The sequence below is a fragment of the Salmo salar genome, chromosome 09 (genome assembly GCF_965601325.2).
Source record: "Salmo salar chromosome 09, fSalSal1, whole genome shotgun sequence".
Classification (NCBI taxonomy): Eukaryota; Metazoa; Chordata; class Actinopteri; order Salmoniformes; family Salmonidae; genus Salmo; species Salmo salar.
In genome coordinates, this window is record NC_138299.1 from 81,080,697 (window position 1) to 81,095,226 (window position 14,530).

The 14,530-nt window shown below is 45.3% G+C and overlaps 1 protein-coding gene across 1 annotated transcript in view; it reads left to right on the top strand.

Annotated features, from left to right (window-relative positions):
* Window positions 1-14,530, top strand: part of LOC145857953 (collagen alpha-1(XXV) chain) — a 179,687-nt gene that overhangs the window by 65,088 nt on the left and 100,069 nt on the right. The gene's annotated exons all lie outside the window — the stretch shown is intronic.

Here is a 14,530-nt window from a genome sequence, read left to right on the forward strand (position 1 = left end):
GGAGGGCTGTGCGGCCCCCCCAAAGAAATGCCACCCCACACCATGACTGACCCACCGCCAAACCGGTCATGCTGGAGGATGTTTCAGGCAGCAGAACGTTCTCCACGGCGTCTCCAGACTCTGTCACGTCTGTCACTTGCTCAGTGTGAACCTGCTTTCATCTGTGAAGAGCACAGGGCGCCAGTGGCGAATTTGCCAATCTTGGTGTTTTCTGGCAAATGCCAAACGTCCTGCACGGTGTTGGGCTGTAAGCACAACCCCCACCTGTGGACGTCGGGCCCTCATACCACCCTCATGGAGTCTGTTTCTGACCGTTTGAGCAGACACATGCACATTTGTGGCCTGCTGGAGGTCATTTTGCAGGGCTCTGGCAGTGCTTCTCCTGCTCCTCCTTGCACAAAGGCGGAGGTAGCGGTCCTGCTGCTGGGTTGTTGCCCTCCTACGGCCTCCTCCACGTCTCCTGATGTACTGGCCTGTCTCCTGGTAGCGCCTCCATGCTCTGGACACTACGCTGACAGACACAGCAAACCTTCTTGCCACAGCTCGCATTGATGTGCCATCCTGGATGAGCTGCACTACCTGAGCCACTTGTGTGGGTTGTAGACTCCGTCTCATGCTACCACTAGAGTGAAAGCACCGCCAGCATTCAAAAGTGACCAAAACATCAGCCAGGAAGCATAGGAACTGAGAAGTGGTCTGTGGTCCCCACCTGCAGAACCACTCCTTTATTGGCGGTGTCTTGCTAATTGCCTATAATTTCCACCTGTTGTCTATTCCATTTGCACAACAGCATGTGAAATGTATTGTCAATCAGTGTTGCTTCCTAAGTGGACAGTTTGATTTCACAGAAGTGTGATTGACTTGGAGTTACATTGTGTTGTTTAAGTGTTCCCTTTATTTTTTTGAGCAGTGTATTTTCACAAAGTGCCTATACAGAAACCCAGCCTAAAAGGAGTAAATGTCTGTTAGTTTTCATAGTCGAGCATTCAGTGGTCGAGACAGCAGGTGCGGTAGAGAGAGAGAGAGAGAGACAGAAAGGGAGAGGGAGAGAGAGGGTCGAAACAGAAGGTCCGGGATAAGGTAGCACATTTAGGGACAGGTAAGGGTTCTATAGCCCCAGTCAAAATAGCAGAAACTGGATCAGCAGCACGACTAGGTGGACTGGGGACAGCCAGGAGCTGTCAGGCCAGGTAGTTCTGAGGCTTGGTCCTAGGGCTCTGGACCCTTTACCCTATCCTATGATTGTCAGTTCTCATGAGGCCCAGATGTACCCCTGTGAGTGATTGACATGGACAGTGAACAGCAGCCTTTAGCCCCCCAGTCGTCCACCCTCCACCCCTCTACCTAGCTCCCCAATGCAGAGCCTGGCGCTGGGGAGAGGAATGTCCCCTCTCCTACCCCATACCCCTGTCCTCTGCTTTTGGAGGGGTTAAGGGCTAGAGGTCCTCTATGTAATGGCACACACAAACGCAAGCATGCACTCACAGAGACACGCTCACATGTGCACACACACACACACACACACACACACACACACACACACACACACACACACACACACACACACACACACACACACACACACACGCTGTGCACTGTGGCCCTGCTCCCTGAGTCAGATGTGAGTTCACTTTATTGAAAAGATGAGAAATGGCAGCCATCTGTCCTCCCCAAAACCTGTGTGTGTGTGTGTGTGTGTGTGTGTGTGTGTGTGTGTGTGTGTGTGTGTGTGTGTGTGTGTGTGTGTGTGTGTGTGTGTGTGTGTGTGTGTGTGTGTGTGTGTGTGTGTGTGTGTGTGTATGGCAGGGGTTGGATTCCCGCAGAACAATTTATAGTAGCTCCTTTTTTAAATAAGGGAAACACTAACTGTGGTCTGACATCGAAGACAGGTGATGAATAGAAACATTATGTGGTTCCTGTGGACTCAGATTATCAATTTAATACCGCAACTCCACAATCAATCTTCCTCTATGGACCAGCTTTCTGTCTGTAAGGAAAAAACACTAAATGAATAATGGCTGCCTATAAATCTAATGATCACAATCACCTGGTCGTCTTCCATTGCCCTGCTCTGGGCTGGATGTAGACTGTGCACTTACATGCATCGCACATGTGTGTTGTGTGTGTATGTGTTTGTGAGAGAGTGTGTGTGCACGTGAGTTGAGTCATAACTGGGATATGATGCTAAGCTAATATAACAGCGCTGACCTCTGAGTCTGGTCCCTGAGTGACTGTTCTGTACCAGGAATGGAAACATTACTCCCCCATTGCCTACAGTAGAGTGAACCCAGCACAAAGCCAGTTTCCTGCCCCCTAATTGATTCAACCATACCTAGAACAGAAACTGTGACCCGCCCACACATTAGCAAGGATGTCCATGTTGGCTCCTGGGTATTGACCCAAGTGAAGTACTGTACATCTTTACCTGTAAGTGGAACAAAGAAACACACATTCATCCATTCAATATCACTACATCATATCTCTCTTCTCTTTGAGATGAGAGTGTGAGAAAGATGATCCACCAATGTTACTGATGGAGAAATGGATTTGTTTCACATAATAGTATTAGCAGAAGTTAGCCTGTATGTCTGCCAGGTATTTATACTAGGTTCTAGCTGCTTCATGCTGGTCTGGTAGACAGCTGTGGCGCACTGGAGACATCTCGATCGTATCTCTTTTCTCCTGCACTTACTGTATCCACACACACACACACACACACACACACTCTCCATACATAAACTAAATACTTCATGCTCTGCTTTATGGTCAACATTTTCTCCATACGTTATACCTGTGACATGGACCTCTGACTTGGAAATTCACTTTCTGCTTTTATTGGGAAATAAAAAAAAAGTGAATCAAAATAGTCTCCTTCACAGTATTCTACTACCCCCCCCCCCCAACTTAGACTGGGACTCACAAATCACTCACGTCCAGACTCTTTCAGTGATAGATCAGTGATAATCAGTGATAGATTAGTCATGAGTGGTGACTTTGATCTATTCATCTTCACTCCATCTTCATTTAGCCCATGCTGGGGAGGGTTGCCTGGGCTGGCTGCTGATAAGGGATCCTGGGGGGGGGGGCTATAGTGGTCAGGGGTCATGTTAGAGGTCAGGTGTGAGGAACATGAAGAGAGCCTAGGTCACAGCACAGATGTGCTAGGTGGGGTAATAGGAGGTCTGGTCTGGTCCAGACCTGTGCATGGGAACTAGGGCTGACCCCATTTAGTCAACTGGTCGATTGTTTGGTCGCTAGGCTGTTGGTCGACCAAGATTTTTTGTTTGTTGTTTTGCAGAGCGTACAACCTAGGCTACACTTGAGAAAAAAGCTTTGGTTTATTTCATTCCATTTACAAGTTGTCAATTTATTCATTGTTTTTTGTTTGGAGCGCTCATCTTGTGTAAGGACACGCACCTGATGACGCATAGAAGTAGGCCTATAGGCTACCTGGCCTGCTTGTAAATGTAGGTCTATAAATGTTCCCATTTGAGGATCTGTTACTATTTCTGATTGTCTTAACTCCCCATCACTGTGGAGCGCCTCAAACAGCAAGTAAACCAAGTCTATTTTTACATCCATTGAGAATGACAATAGTTCCTCAATGTCGCCCATTTGAAAATATCTTTCAAGCTCTCTCCCTTTCGATATCCACTCAGCATGAAAGGGGGGGGGGGATGCTCTGATCCGGTGGAAACGTCATATAAAAAAGGCCTACCTGATTACTTCTTATCCCAAATAGCTGTGTCTGTCTGTCCGGACTCACTGGTTGTGGGAAACTCTGAGGGCCCGTAATGTTGCAAGTTTGCAGCAGGACCAAGTTAATAGTTGATACAATGTTTCAAGTTTCTTGCAGACAGGCCATGTGTAGCCAATGTGATTTATAGGATATTTATCTTCATCAGGATGTTTTCTACCTGCAGGCTGCAACGTTTTGATTTGTTGGCTTTATGTAGGCTATTTTTACATATTGGCAATAGAAGTTACTTTTAGATTTGTATCATTTTCATTCAGATAGAATTTTGATTAACCACATGACATTGATTTTGAGACATGAAGATTTTATTGTAAATGAAATGAAACTCTTCCATGAAAACGTGCATATGAAAACCTTAACTGGCACGCAGATCAGTAGAAATGGTATGCTAACTTGGCACTCCAAATGGACAAGGTTGCCGACTGTTGGTGTAGCCTATTACCAACAACTTCAGGAGTGTAATGGCAGAAGACCTGCAGCAGCGGGCAGCAGGAGGAGGAGGCTTGCTTCCTCTTTAGTAATTTGTTTGTGTCTTAATGTTAAATCACAGAGTTTAAAGCATCAAACAAGCTCAGTAGCCTACATATAGTTGATTTTATTCAAACGTAAGGTGTGTCTATAATTATTTATTCAAATGTTTTAAACAGACGACTCTTGGTCGATCAAGATTTGTTTTAGTCGGAGACAGACCTAATGGGAACAAAGAGGATGAATACTTCTACTAAAACTCTTCAGTTAAAAGTGATTATGCTAAAACCATAATAATCTGAGTTGAAAACTGTGTTGCCATGGTAATTAAGGAAATTTGTTTTTGGAACTTCAAAAGCCACCACTGGATTGACAAAGGTGTACATTTAGTGACTCGTATATTTAGAATGAAATGAACACTAACACAGTGATTAGATTGGATTTCAATTTGTGTAATATGCATTTCTGAGATATAGTGTAGGCTTACAGTAATGTGGAGCTGTGTTATGATGTAAGCTTACAATAGTGTGGAGCTGTGTTATGGTGTAGGTTTACAGTAATGTGGAGATGTGTTATGGTGTAGGTTTACAGTAATGTGGAGCTGTGTTATGGTGTAGGCTTACAGTAATGTGGAGCTGTGTTATGGTGTAGGTTTACAGTAATGTGGAGCTGTGTTATGGTGTAGGTTTACAGTAATGTGGAGATGTGTTATGGTGTAGGCTTACAGTAATGTGGAGATGTGTTATGGTGTAGGCTTACAGTAATGTGGAGCTGTGTTATGGTGTAGGTTTACAGTAATGTGGAGCTGTGTTATAGTGTAGGTTTACAGTAATGTGGAGCTGTGTTATGGTGTAGGTTTACAGTAATGTGGAGATGTGTTATGGTGTAGGCTTACAGTAATGTGGAGATGTGTTATGGTGTAGGCTTACAGTAATGTGGAGCTGTGTTATGGTGTAGGTTTACAGTAATGTGGAGCTGTGTTATAGTGTAGGTTTACAGTAATGTGGAGCTGTGTTATGGTGTAGATTTATAGTAATGTGGAGATGTGTTATGGTGTAGGCTTACAGTAATGTGGAGCTGTGTTATGGTGTAGGTTTACAGTAATGTGGAGATGTGTTATGGTGTAGGTTTATAGTAATGTGGAGCTGTGTTATGGTGTAGGTTTATAGTAATGTGGAGCTGTGTTATGGTGTAGGTTTATAGTAATGTGGAGCTGTGTTATGGTGTAGGTTTACAGTAATGTGGAGCTGTGTTATGGGGTAGGTTTACAGTAATGTGGAGCTGTGTTATGGTGTAGGTTTACAGTAATGTGGAACTGTGTTATGGTGTAGGTTTACAGTAATGTGGAGCTGTGTTATGGTGTAGGTTTACAGTAATGTGGAACTGTGTTATGGTGTAGGTTTACAGTAATGTGGAGCTGTGTTATGGTGTAGGTTTATAGTAATGTGGAGTTGATTAAGAGTTGGGAAGGGTGGCAGGTGTGATTGATTAGGGTGTGTGTGTGTGTGTGTGTGTGTGTGTGTGTGTGTGTGTGTGTGTGTGTGTGTGTGTGTATAGGGGCATAGGGCAAACTCTGAGCATGGTTCCTGGCTGACATGTATGTTTAGGTCCTGTGGCCCCTGGGGGTCAAATCCTGAAATGAGTCCCTGATGTCTCAGTGGGGGCTCTGGTTAACAGTCTACTGTTGCTCTGCTGGTGTGAACTGGAATAATGAACATTGTGAAAGCATTATATTATATTATCAGCTTGATAACAGAGTTAAACTCTGGAAGTAAGTGGAAACAAGGCAACAGGACTGCATTTGTTAGACGTATTTATAGTATTTGTGTCAGTTAAGTATTGGTGTGTGGGTATCTGTGTATGTGTGTGTGTATGTGTCCGTGTGTGTGTGTGTGTGTGTGTGTCTGTGTGTGTTTGTGCATGTGTCTTTACTTTGTGTGTGCGTTTCTCTCTGTGTGCGTCTGTGTGTGTGTTATAGTCCTAATTACTTCCTGTCCCAGTTCCTCGTATCCAGACGAGCATTTCCTGTATGGCAGGAAACGCTGCAAGGCATTAGAGATAAGGCTGATTTGCATAAAAATGGCCGTGCGCAGAGAGAGGGTTATAGAGGGATAACTGGAGACAGGAACAGAGAGAGTGGAGTCAGGGACACTGCTCTAGAGGATGGATGCCTTAGGTCTGTGACTGTTGTGGAGATACCGAGTTGCTTATCTTCATCAGAATCCTTTCATTCATTTGATGTCCCAAGTAGAGTTTACATGGACGGAGCACGGCTAGTCACTGATCATGCAGTCTCCAAATCTGCTGATTCATAGCAGTAAGTGAAGGTGAACTTGCCTCTCAGGGTTTTGTGTCTCTATCATCAGACACAGTGAACTATTAAACTACTACATTACTTTGAAATGGAAACATCAAGCAAAAAGGAGGATGAGACTAAGTTAGCATTTTGATTCAGTTAGCTGGAAAGTGGTATTTTGACCATGACGAGCTGTTGTCACCCTGTGCTACCCCAACAACCACAGGCCATGAAACCAACCTATTATTAGCATAGGGTCGCTTTCCACAGCCTGGTAATGTTTAAAGGAAGACTTAGCTGTCACAGAAGATGTCGTACTGGAGAGAAGACCAAGGCGCAGCGGGAATGTGGATACTCATAGTTTTTTAATAAACATAAGTAAAGCATCCACAGGCAAAAACAATAAAACGCAATGCAAGAACAACTACCCACAACCCCAAAGAAAAACACACACTACTATATAGGACTCCCAATCAAAGGCAACTCAACACACCTGCCTTCAATTAGGAGTCCAATCACCAACACAACACTTAACACACACAAAAACCCTGCCACATCCTGACCAAAACTAACACAATTACGCCCTCTGCTGGTCGGACGTGACATTAGCCTGTTTATGGAAATGTTCAGTGTGGTTATTGTGTCAAACAAAATATGTTTTAGTGACTGTGGAGATGTCTATATGTGATAGGAACGCAGAGCTAGCGCTTTGTCTAAGTGACGACATACCTGGACTGGAGTTTGTGTGTGTACATCTCTGTGTCACTTAAATATATATATATATTAACTTTATTGTCATGTAGATTAACTTGACCTAATAGTGGGAGTGTTTACTAATGATTATAAGTGATTGTTTAGCTAACTTTGTCTGTCTGTTAAACTTTCTACATCTCCTCTTTCCAACTGTGGTTTGATGCTCAAGCAGCTATCCGCTAGATTCACGTGGGTGTAGAGTGATATTGGAGCAGCTATCCGCTAGATGCACGTGGGTGTAGAGTGATATTGGAGCAGCTATCCGCTAGATTCACGTGGGTGTAGAGTGATATTGGAGCAGCTATCCGCTAGATGCACGTGGGTGTAGAGTGATATTGGAGCAGCTATCCGCTAGATGCACGTGGGTGTAGAATGATATAGGAGCAGCTATCCGCTAGATGCACATGGATGTAGAGTGATGCTGGAGCCGCTATCCTCTAGATGTGCGTGGGTGTAGAATGATGCTGGAGCAGCTATCCTCTAGATGTGCGTGGGTGTAGAGTGATGCTGGACCAGCTATCCACTAGATGTGCATTGGTGTAGAATGATGCTGGAGCAGCTATCAACTAGATGTGCGTGGGTGTAGAGTGATGCTGAGCAGCTATCCGCTAGATGTGCGTGGGTGTAGAGTGATGCTGGAGCAGCTATCAACTAGATGTGCGTGTGTGTAGAGTGATGCTGGAGCCGCTATCCGCTAGATGTGCGTGGGTTTAGAGTGACGCTGGAGCAGCTATCAACTAGATGTGCGTGGGTGTAGAGTGATGCTGGAGCAGCTATCCTCTAGATGTGCGTGGGTGTAGAGTGATGCTGGACCAGCTATCCACTAGATGTGCATTGGTGTAGAATGATGCTGGAGCAGCTATCAACTAGATGTGCGTGTGTGTAGAGTGATGCTGGAGCAGGTATCCGCTAGATGTGCGTGGGTGTAGAGTGACGCTGGAGCAGCTATCAACTAGATGTGCGTGGGTGTAGAGTGATGCTGGAGCAGCTATCCACTAGATGTGCGTGGGTGTAGAGTGATGCTGGAGCAGCTATCTGCTAGATGTGCGTGGGTGTAGAGTGATGCTGGAGCAGCTATCAACTAGATGTGCGTGTGTGTAGAGTGATGCTGGAGCCGCTATCCGCTAGATGTGCGTGGGTGTAGAGTGACGCTGGAGCAGCTATCAACTAGATGTGCGTGGGTGTAGAGTGATGCTGGAGCAGCTATCCTCTAGATGTGCGTGGGTGTAGAGTGATGCTGGAGCAGCTATCCACTAGATGTGCGTGGGTGTAGAGTGATGCTGGAGCAGCTATCCACTAGATGTGCGTGGGTGTAGAGTGATGCTGGAGCAGCTATCCACTAGATGTGCGCGGGTGTAAAGTGATGCTGGAGCAGCTATCCACTAGATGTGCGCGGGTGTAAAGTGATGCTGGAGCAGCTATCCACTAGATGTGCGTGGGTGTAGAGTGATGCTGGAGCAGCTATCCACTAGATGTGCGCGGGTGTAGAGTGATGCTGGAGCAGCTATCCACTAGATGTGCGCGAGTGTAGAGTGATGCTGGAGGAGCTATCCACTAGATGTGCGCGAGTGTAGAGTGATGCTGGAGGAGCTATCCACTAGATGTGTGCGAGTGTAGAGTGATGCTGGAGGAGCTATCAACTAGATGTGCGCGAGTGTAGAGTGATGCTGGAGCAGCTATCCACTAGATGTGCGCGGGTGTAGAGTGATGCTGGAGCAGCTATCCACTAGATGTGCGCGGGTGTAGAGTGATGCTGGAGCAGCTATCCACTAGATGTGCGCGAGTGTAGAGTGATGCTGGAGGAGCTATCCACTAGATGTGCGCGAGTGTAGAGTGATGCTGGAGGAGCTATCCACTAGATGTGCGCGAGTGTAGAGTGATGCTGGAGGAGCTATCAACTAGATGTGCGCGAGTGTAGAGTGATGCTGGAGCAGCTATCCACTAGATGTGCGCGGGTGTAGAGTGATGCTGGAGCAGCTATCCACTAGATGTGCGCGAGTGTAGAGTGATGCTGGAGCAGCTATCCACTAGATGTGCGCGAGTGTAGAGTGATGCTGGAGGAGCTATCCACTAGATGTGCGCGAGTGTAGAGTGATGCTGGAGGAGCTATCCACTAGATGTGCGCGAGTGTAGAGTGATGCTGGAGCAGCTATCCACTAGATGTGCGCGAGTGTAGAGTGATGCTGGAGGAGCTATCCACTAGATGTGCGCGAGTGTAGAGTGATGCTGGAGGAGCTATCCACTAGATGTGCGCGAGTGTAGAGTGATGCTGGAGGAGCTATCCACTAGATGTGCGCGGGTGTAGAGTGATGCTGGAGGAGCTATCCACTAGATGTGCATGGGTGTGGAGTGCTATAGGCTACAAATAGTTTCATTGGTGGACTTTCTTTTATACAATGCACATTTTTATGACTTGCTTGTAAATAAATAAAAAAGGTTGGATGTGTCTGACTATTCATTCATTATTCAACAGCAGTCGACAAAGTTGTTCTGGCTCTGAGGCCTATAATGTGCTAATGTTGTGTCAAATGGACAATGCGCCAATCCTCTCCAACCTGGCATGGTATAGTTTAATACAGAATCTTCTCTTAATTTATAGAGTAATCAACACTGATCAGCCCCGGTCCTGGCCGATATGCTGCCCTAAGCGAAACCCCCAAAAATGTACCTCCTCTTATCGCCGCAATGTAGAATAGTAGTCTAGGCTATACAATGTCAGCCGTTAATCCCTGTCATTTGGTTACATTCATTTATATTAATTCATGTAGGTTATTAATTACAGTCATTTACATTTCTCATTCTCGGAGTGGAAATGTTGTTTGCAGAGTTCACAACCTGCTACACTTGTGAGAAACAAGTTTTGGTTTATTTCATTCCATCATTTAAGCACTCGAAGTGAGCAATGAGCATGTCTGGTTTCTCTGTCCTGTTATGTTAATGGGGCACGTGCCCCTGAGCACGCATAGAAGTACCTGGCTGGCCTGCAAATGCCAAATGTATGAAAGTGCCCAGCTGGGCTTCTCAGTCATTTTTTTCTTCACCTCACACAGTAAGTCAACAAAGTCTGTTTTTGTTGTTGTATCCATTCAAGTTAAAATAGTTCCTCACATTCACATTTACATTTGTGTCATTTAGCAGATGCTCTTATCCAGAGCAACTTATAGTAGTGAGTGCATACATTTTCAGACTTTTTGCAAATTTTTGCAAATTGAAAGACCATTATTTATTTTTTTATTTCACCTTTATTTATCCAGGTAGGCCAGTTGAGAACAAGTTCTCATTTACAACTGTGACCTGGCCAAGATAAAGCATATCAATTCGACACATACAACAACACAGAGTTACACATGGAATAAACAAAACATACAGTCAATAATACAGTAGAACAAAAGAAAACAAAAGTCTATATACAGTGAGTGAAAATGAGGTAAGTTAAGGCAACAAATGGTGGCGAAGTAATTACAATATAGCAATTAAACACTGGAATGGTAGATGTGCAGAAGATGAATGTGCAAGTAGAGATACTGGGGTGCAAAGGAGCAAGATAAATAAATAAATAAATACAGTATGGGGATGAGGTAGGTAGATAGATGGGCTGTTTACAGATGGGCTATGTACGGGTGCAGTGATCTGTGAGCTGCTCTGTATTATGAAACACAGAGAGATGAAAGATAAATAATTGTGTATGTTTTTTTGGTCATTTTTGGGGGAAAGTCTGGCTTCCCTTTGCATCCATGAATACACGCCACTGTGCCAATGCCAACGCCATTGAATGACCGCAGCAGCAGGGTTTGTGACATGCAAGTATTTTGGGAAAAGTGGGAGAAAACCCATCAGACTTTTATTTTTATATGCAGAAAAGCAAACAGGCAAGGACAAGGTGAGGCATATATCTTTATTTTGGCTCCATAAATGTTGTTGATATATATAGAGAAGATTCGGCCCGAGAATTGAACCCTGTGGTACCCCCATAGAGACTGCCAGAGGTCCGGACAACAGGCCCTCGATTTGACACACTGAACTCTATCTGAGAAGTAGTTGGTGAACCAGGCGAGGCATTCATTTGAGAAACCAAGGCTGTTGAGTCTGCTGATAAGACTGAGGTGATTGACAGAGTTGAAAGCCTTGGCCAGGTCGATGAAGACGGCTGCAAAGTACTGTCTTTTATCGATAGCGGTTATGATATCGTTTAGTACCTTGAGCGTGGCTGAGGTTTAAATGGTTTAACTTGGGTCAAATGTTTCGGGTAGCCTTCTACAAGCTTCCCACAATAAGTTGGGTGAATTTTGGCCCATTCCTCCTGACAGAGCTGGTGTAACTGAGTCAGGTTTGTAGGCCCCCTTGCTCGCACATGCTTTTTCAGTTCTGCCCACACATTTTCTATGGGATTGAGGTCAGGGCTTTGTGATGGCCACTCCAATACCTTGACTTTGTTGTCCTTAAGCCATTTTGCCACAACTTTGGAAGTATGCTTGGGGTCATTGTCCATTTGGAAGACCCATTTGCAACCAAGCTTTGACTTCCTGACTGATGTCTTGAGATGTTGCTTCAATATATCCACATAATTTCCCTACCTCGTGATGCCATCTATTTTGTGAAGTGCATCAGCCCCTCCTGCAGCAAAGCACCCCCACACACAGGGCCTGGGTTAACCTCTACATCACCCGAGGAACAGAGGAGGAGTATGATGAGGGTACGGCTGAAGGCTATCAAACCTGGTCGTCTAGTGCGTTGGGGACAGAGAATAAAAGGAGCAGATTTCTGGGCGTGGTAGGATAGTTTCAGGGCATAATGTTCAAACAGGGGCATGGTATGGTACGGGTACAGTGGAGGTAAACCTAGGCATTGAGTGACGATAAGAGAGGTTGCATCTCTGGAGGCACTAGTTCTGCTGGATGAGGTCACCGCATGTGTGGGAGTTGGGACAAAGAGGTATCTGAGGCATGTTGAGTGGGACTAGGGGCTCCGCAGTAAAATAAAACAATGATAACTACCCTAAACAACAGTATACAAGGCATATTGACATTAGAGAGAGACCTAAAGCGAGGCACAAAGCAATCACAGGTGTTGATTGGGAGAGCTAGCTAAGACAACAACGGGTAAGACAACAACAACAGGTAAAATGGCGATGAATGGGCAGAGAGGGTCGGTTAAATACACACGTGTGTAGTTAATGTATCAACCCCTACAATAATGTATCAACCCTTACAAAATGTCAATTATAATCCACATAATAATTCACATTTCCTGTTACTACAGGATTATTTTCCTGCTGTAGCAAACTGGCACAAATGAAGATCCTACATCTGTAGACTGCACATGATGATCTTGCATACCTTCAGTATAACAGTCCCCTCCAGAATTACTGTACACTGGTGACTCTCTGAAGTATGTTTTCCAGTTCCTCTGGCTGTCTCCAGGTACATCTGGTTGGATAGCTCTGGCTCTGGTAAGAGCTGTTACTGATACTGTCTGGGGTCCAGTGGAACTTCGGACCCAAATTCCAGAATCATCTTTTTTCTTCTTCTCCTCTCTCTTTGTAATGAAGCCATGGTCTTCAGAGGTGTGTGTGTGTGTGTGTGTGTGTGTGTGTGTGTGTGTGCGTGCGTGCGTGCGTGCGTGTGCTTGAGTGTGTGCATGCATTCGCGTATGATCCTAGACTCGCTCTCTGTGTCTGTCACAGATTAGAATGGGATGTACATTTATGACTAGTTTGCATTAAAGCGCTATCAAGGCCTGCAACATGCTGTTTTAGGTGGCGCGATACACACACCTCGACACCCGTTGCAGCTCGCTCGGTGACTTTCACACATGTCCTGCTATCACGTCACACATGTCCTACTATCACGTGACACATGTCCTGCTATCACGTCACACATGTCCTGCTATCACGTCACACATGTCCTACTATCACGTGACACATGTCCTGCTATCACGTCACACATGTCCTGCTATCACGTCACACATGTCCTGCTATCACGTCACACATGTCCTGCTATCACGTCACACATGTCCTGCTATCGTGTCACACATGTCCTGCTATCGCGTCACACATGTCCTGCTATCGCGTCACACATGTCCTGCTATCGCGTCACACATGTCCTGCTATCGCGTCACACATGTCCTGCTATCGCGTCACACATGTCCTGCTATCACGTCACACATGTCCTGCTATCACGTCACACATGTCCTGCTATCGTGTCACACATGTCCTGCTATCGCGTCACACATGTCCTGCTATCGCGTCACACATGTCCTGCTATCGCGTCACACATGTCCTGCTATCGCGTCACACATGTCCTGCTATCACGTCACACATGTCCTGCTATCACGTCACACATGTCCTGCTATCACGTCACACATGTCCTGCTATCACGTCACACATGTCCTGCTATCACGTCACACATGTCCTGCTATCACGTCACACATGTCCTACTATCACGTCACACATGTCCTGCTATCACGTCACACATGTCCTGCTATCACGTCACACATGTCCTACTATCACGTCACACATGTCCTGCTATCACGTCACACATGTCCTACTATCACGTCACACATGTCCTACTATCACGTCACACATGTCCTACTATCACGTCACACATGTCCTACTATCACGTCACACATGTCCTGCTATCACGTCACACATGTCCTACTATCACGTCACACATGTCCTACTATCACGTCACACATGTCCTACTATCCACTTCTATTTTATTACTATGATCCTGAATACAGGTTTTAAACCATCAGGGAGGCTACTCTGTCATACGGGGCATTGATATCTTTATTTATTCAAGCTCCATATGACTTTCATTTAAAAAGGTCAAACCTCTGTCAGCAACAACATTCCATGGCAAAGCAGAACATTACAGACAGGAATTAGCATCTCATTACCTTAGGAAGCTTACTGATAGGAACTGGGCCCGTATCCACAAAGCATCTCAGAGTAGGAGATCTGTCTATATAATCTTAATTATTATGATCTAAAATACCAGCTGATGCTAGATCAGCACTCTTAATCTGAGAACCTTTGTGGATATGGGTCCAGATCTATTCTTTCTGTTAATCACTGGCTTTGGTCTAGAAGTCATGGGGTTATTGGAGGTATTGTCCTCACCGGTGTCCTACAGTGATGACCTCATCATAGTCACACAGAGGGGAGCCAATCTCAGACAGCAGAGGTATGTATTAGGACATATAGGAGTCTAAGCTATGCTTTCAGGGACCGTGCAGGTTGTCTGTCTCTAGAGCCT